This window comes from Oryza sativa, chromosome 6, assembly GCF_034140825.1.
Source record: "Oryza sativa Japonica Group chromosome 6, ASM3414082v1".
Lineage (NCBI taxonomy): Eukaryota > Viridiplantae > Streptophyta > Magnoliopsida > Poales > Poaceae > Oryza > Oryza sativa.
In genome coordinates this window covers 17368066-17374103 of record NC_089040.1, presented here as the reverse complement: position 1 = coordinate 17374103, position 6038 = coordinate 17368066, and the positions used below count along the sequence as shown (strand labels likewise).

General features: G+C 44.7%; 1 non-coding gene across 1 annotated transcript; it reads left to right on the top strand.

Moving 5' to 3' along the window:
- The first annotated feature begins 582 nt into the window (after positions 1-582).
- LOC9266936 (uncharacterized) lies at positions 583-4165 on the top strand. The gene is made up of 5 exons (XR_010741943.1): positions 583-754; positions 857-1832; positions 1938-3489; positions 3563-3793; positions 3875-4165. It is a non-coding gene; the product is annotated as an uncharacterized protein (transcript).
- The last annotated feature ends 1873 nt before the right edge of the window (positions 4166-6038 follow it).

The following is a 6038-nucleotide window of genomic DNA, read 5'->3' as shown; positions in this document are numbered from 1 at the left end:
CCTTTAGCAGAAAATGCCAATATTCAGCCTTCCAGGGTTCAGCTGGCTCAACTGGCAAGGGTTCACTCCCCAAATCTGGGCCAACCAATAACTGCTGCATCTGCCTCTAAGGACAAAAACAGTCTGTATGTGATCCCGGCAAAGAAGAAACTTCAATTCCAGAATCAAATGGGGAATTTAACTATTTGCCACTTTTACGTTTGCCAATTGTTCAAATACCCCTTTTAGGTTTGCAGTTAACTATATGCCATTGGAGAGAGAAGCTTTTCTAATTTTTTGCCACTTTTCGCATTGTACACCGCCACATGGGCTTGCTAGCGTGGAATGGGCACATGAAATGACTAGTATACCCCTGCATCTGAAACCCTAAATCAGGGGATCCTCTCTCTCCCGATTCCGTTCGACCGCCAGCCACCATCGACGGGCGACGCGCCGTTGACCCCTGCCCGCCCCGCGTCGGCCCCGCGCCGTCGACGCCGGCCCGGCGCGCGACATCGACGCCCGTCCCGCGCCATCGGCCCCTGCTCGCCCAGCGTCGGCCCCGGGCCGTCGACGCGCCGCCCGGCCCGCCGGCTCACCGCCCCACGCCGGTCCTGACGTTCTCCACCCGCAGTCCGCCGTCGACGCATTTGTCAGATCCGCAGCTCCGGCATCATCCCGGCATTTGTTCTTCCCCAACAGCACATCGTGACCTGGTAGGGCATCGTCGCCATCGTCCTCCGGCGGCGATGAAGCCCTCAGTTTGTCCTTCTTGGTAAGTTCATTTTCTCTCTTGCCCTCCCTGCTTGTATTGTGTTGCATGCATGGAGTTAGATGTGTTCTAACTCCATTTTTTTTATGAATCTGTTTATGTCAGGATTGATCCTGGCAATGCGCTTAGATTTCTTGTTAGGGTTGCTAAGTATGTTGCGAATCTAGAGTATGGAATGCTACCAATGTCAGAGCAAGACTATGATTGGTGGGTTGATATTAGCAGTGGGTATAATTTGGATAAATTTCATGATGAAATGGCTAGCAAGATAATCTGGGGGCCAAGCCAAGAAATTAGAGTTTGGGGTTTGGACACTGAAATTGGCACTGAATGTAAGTTGACAACCAATGAAGAATTTGGCCAGTGGATGAATTCTATGTTGGATGATAAGCTGGTAGAGTTTGGTGTTGAAGTTATTTATAAAAAGGGATATGAACCTATTGAAGGCATTGCAAATCCAGTTGATTCAGCTATTCAAGGTGTCTCTGGTGTGGTAACTGCAGATCCAATTGATCAGTCAAGTGCTCAAGTTCTCTCTGCTATGATTAGTGCTGAAGTTTCTTCTCCTGGTCATGAAGAAGGGACGGGTGATACCTCTAGCCATCCACAAAATGCAGAAGAGGCTAATGCTGTTGTAGATTGGAGTAAGTTGGCTATACTTGTTGAACCTGAGCAAGATTGTGATGTTAATTTATTGTTGGATGAGGATCAAGTTTTTGAGGCCATGGGCTTCAAAGCAGCAGATCAGAGAGCAGCAGCTGCTGCAGCAGCTATGGAAGAAACTGCAATTCCTATTATTCCAACCGAGATTCAGCAAGACATGTTAGATGCAGCCATTGTAGTGGACGATGAAGTACCCATTGATGTGTTGGATTGGGACAGGGATGACCCAGATATGTCAGTGGGGACATTTTACCCTTCTATGGATGAGTTCAGAATGGCAGTGAAGCAATATGCCATTGTTCATGAGTTTGAACTAGAGACTGAAAAGTCTGACAAAGAAAGGTTTAGAGGGAAATGCCATGCAATTGGTTGCCCATGGATAATTAGAGCAAAGACCCAACCTAATAAGAGTGTCAGGGTATTATACTAACCATTTAAATTACCTTTGCAATTTGACACCTTGCTTGCTGAATTCAGATTGGAGTAACTTTTGCATAGTTGCTAATATTGTTTGCTTTTGCAGGTCCAAATAAACAAATATGATCACAAGTGTGCTTCAAGAAGCAGAGTTCGTGGAAGGATGGCATCTCAAGCTTGGGTTGCTGAGAGGGCAATTCCATTTCTCAACAAGAAGAATGGGATGGGTCCAAAGGAACTTCAGAAGGAGCTGCAGGACACCTACAAGATAACCATACCTTATCATACAGTTTATCATGGTAGGAAGAGGGCAACAGACAAGTTATTTGGTAAGTGGTCTGATTCATTTGATTGGTTGTATAGGTTCAAGGCAGAGGTGGAAATGAGGTCCCCAGGTAGTGTAGTTGAGATAGACACAGTTAAAGTTGGAGATAAGGTTCACTTCAATAGATTCTTTTGTGCATTTAAAGCATCAATTGATGGTTTCTTAGGGGGCTGTAGACCCTACATTAGCATAGATTCTACTGCCCTTAATGGATATTGGAATGGACACATGCCTGCAGCCAATGCATTAGATGGACACAATTGGATGTTTCCTTTGGCATTTGGTTTTTTTGATTCAGAGACCAAAGAGAACTGGGTTTGGTTTATGGAGCAGCTAGCCAATGCAATTGGTCCAGTTCCAAAATTAGCTATCCACACTGATGCATGTAAAGGGTTGGAAACTGCAGTTCACAAGGTATTTCCATGGCAGAACAGAGGGAGTGTATGAGGCATTTGATGGAGAACATGAAGAAATTATTTCATGGGTCTATCTATGCGAGGAAGATGTGGCCTGCAGCTAAGACTTACATGCTTGAGAAGCATGACAAGTGGATGGATGAAGTGACAACAGCTAGTCCAGAGGTGAAACAATGGCTTAAAGAATATCACAACCTACTGTGGGCCAGAAGCAAGTTTGATTGTGCTATAAAGTGTGACTACATCAACAATAACCTGGCAGAGTCATGGAACAGTTGGATCAAAGACTTGAAGGATTTGCCTGTTGATGCTCTTGCAGATGCCATTAGGGAGAAAACTTTGATCTTGTTTGAGAAGAGGAGGAGGATCTCTACAGCTCTCAATGGAGTGATTCTTCCTGTTGTCATCCATCAGTTGAATGAAGCCTCAAGAGGTTTAGGCCATCTGAAGGTTACTAAAGGAAATCCTGACCAAGCAGAAGTTACAGAGACATACAAGGATGAGGAAGTGACTAGGCATGTGGTGTACCTTGATAAGTGGACATGTACATGCAGGGAATGGCAGGTCACTGGGAAGCCCTGCCCACATGCATTGGCACTGATCACAACAATTAGGCAGCCAAATATGGAGAAATATGTTGACACAGCTTACTCTGTGCACAGATTTCAGGCAGCATATGCAAGTGTTATCCCTAACATCACAGACAAGAAGCAGTGGCCAAAAGTTGATAAAGGTTTCAAGCTCCTGCCACCCGTTCCCAAGAAGAGAGGAGTGGGTAGGCAGAGAAAGAATAGGATCCCATCTGCTCTTGAAAAGGGCAAAGGAAAGGCCACAAGGCAAGTTCAATGTCCAGACTGCCAACGGTTTGGACATAGGAAGGGTAGTGTAAGATGTGAACTGACTGGAACTAGGAAGAGGTTAGTTCAGCTATGATTTACTTTCTTTTAGCTATTGTACAATGTATTGCTTAAGCTAACCAATGTTTTGCAGGAAGAAAAACAACAAGACAAAAACAAATGTGGGAAGGAAGAAAGCAAAGGGTGCCATTGATGCCCAAGCTGCTGCAGTTGATGTTCAAGCGAATACGCCAAGAACAAGAGCTGCTGCAGTTGATGTTCAAGCGAATACACCAAGAACAAGATCAGCTGTAGCAAAAGAAGCAGCTGCAGAATCACAAGTGCATGCAACACAAACAAGCAGTCCTGGACCAATCACTAGGAGGTAAGGCATAATTGTGTTGTTTTTCATTTCATTTCACTTAACTTTGGTTCATGTCTTGCTTACACCCATCAAAAACAACAGGAGGCTGGCATTAGAGGTTGGTCAAAGCTCCGTTGAAGTAGCACTTGTACCCGTGCAGGTGCAAGCGGCAGTACAGCCAACCAAGAAATTCACACCAAGGAAAAAACTAGCTAGCAAGCCAAAAAGGGCATCACCACCAAAGCTTCTGAAATAAAATGTGTCAATCTGCTATCAATCTGCAAGTATTTTGCTATGTATGGCTGAAATGCGTCAATCTGCAAGTATTTTGCTATTTATGTCTGAAATCGTCAATCTCGAAGTAATATGAACTTCTAATGTGCATGGCCTGATGATGTATTTTTGCTTTTGTAATGATATATGCCATGATGAACCTGTTATATGGCACCGACCATTGTATGGTCTGATGGCCCTGATGGACCTGTTATATGTATAGACCAATGTATGGTCTGATGGACCTGTTATGCATGGCCTGCTTTTGTAATGATGTGTGGCCTACAATGAACCTATGAATTGTATGGTTGATGAATTAAGATATTTGGATGGGACGTGATGAATTAAGGCACTTCTGCTATTGTGTGCATGTTCAGTTTGTTGAGATATATGTCTGGATATGTATGCTGACAAATATTAATCCTTGTACATATATGTGTTGTCATGAAGTTGTATATTATGTTATATATTGCCAAAAAAATGCTATTGTTCTTGCAATCCTATATATATGTATGGTTTCAGTCAAATGAACTATACATTTAGCTAGTAGTAATAAGTTGTATCATTTTACCTAAATATTGTTTCAGATTCGGCTCTATATTGCAGCCAATGGCTATTAAGGGTATACTAGTCATTTCAGGTGCCCATTCCACGCTGGCAAGCCCATGTGGCGGTGTACAGTGCGAAAAGTGGCAAAAAATTAGAAAAACTTCTCTCTCTAATGGCATATAGTTAACTGCAACCCTAAAAGGGGTATTTGAACAATTGGCAAACGTAAAAGTAGCAAATAGTTAAATTCCCCGAATCAAATGCCTGCTTCTCACCAGTTCCAACAGGAATTGAACTCAATTCCTCTCAGCTCTCTGCACTGCCTTAATCACTCACAGCCGAGTAAAGTTCCTCAATCGCCTGCTCAGACTGCTAGTTCCATTCAATATCTCACTGACAGAAATTTGGCTACAGAGCTTTCACCAACCGGAAATTTACTGCCTTCTTCCTCCTTAAGGCATGAGCCGAGTGCAAAGCGCCCTCTTCCTATTTCTTCTTCTTCTGATGCTAAGAGAAGAGTGTTGAGCGGCCATGGCTATACTGGAGGAGCTGATGGAAGAGGGTGGGCTGCTGGAGCCTCTTCGCCAGCAGGAATAGGAAGTGGATGGAGCTCCTGGGGAGAACCAAGAGCAAGAACCCCTAGAGCAGGCCTCTCCCCTCTCTGCCGAGGTCGATGGTGGTGACACGGCGTCCAGCCAATACAGAGGCAGTGATGGAGGCAGAAAAGATGGAGAAGCTACCCCAAGAAGAGAAATCAGAGTTAGAGGCAGAACTTCTCGTTGGGACAGGAGATCAGAAGTTAGCCCTAGAACTCAGGAAGGGTTTGTTTGGAGGCGCAATGTTTCTCACCCTGTCGTTCCCCATGGATCACACTCTATGGAATCTGAAAAAACTGCTTTGTCTCATGCTTGTTCTGGGGATCTGCTGGTGGGTTTGGAGTTCTCAGCTCAGAAAGCAGATTACAATGCTTTGGAGAAAGATCTCAGAGATAAGGAGGCAGCAGATGTCTTTACAAAGTCCTTCTCGTCGGGCTCAAGGTCAATTACTGCTGCTCATTTTTCAAGTGCTGGCTTTGGAGGACCTGGTCCCTTTGGGCCTGCTGTTTCTGCTGGGATGGTTCAGTGGGGTGGAATGCCAGCTGACGATTGCACTAGGGCTAATGTACCAACTTCTGATGAGGGGATGGAAATGGATCAGCTCTCTCTTCTCGGGCATCAGGCGTCAGCCCTTAAGGCGCCACGGGAGCCATGACGTTCCTAAGCTGGAACTGCCAAGGTATTGGCGGGAGCCTTGGCAGTAGAAAGATGAACTATCTCCGTCATATTATATCCTCTACTAATGCGCAGGTAATCTTTATTTCAGAAACAAAAATGATTCCCTCTCTACCCATAATATTAACAATGCCTTTTGTGTAGATAATAGTTATATAGTTCCTGCTGCTAAT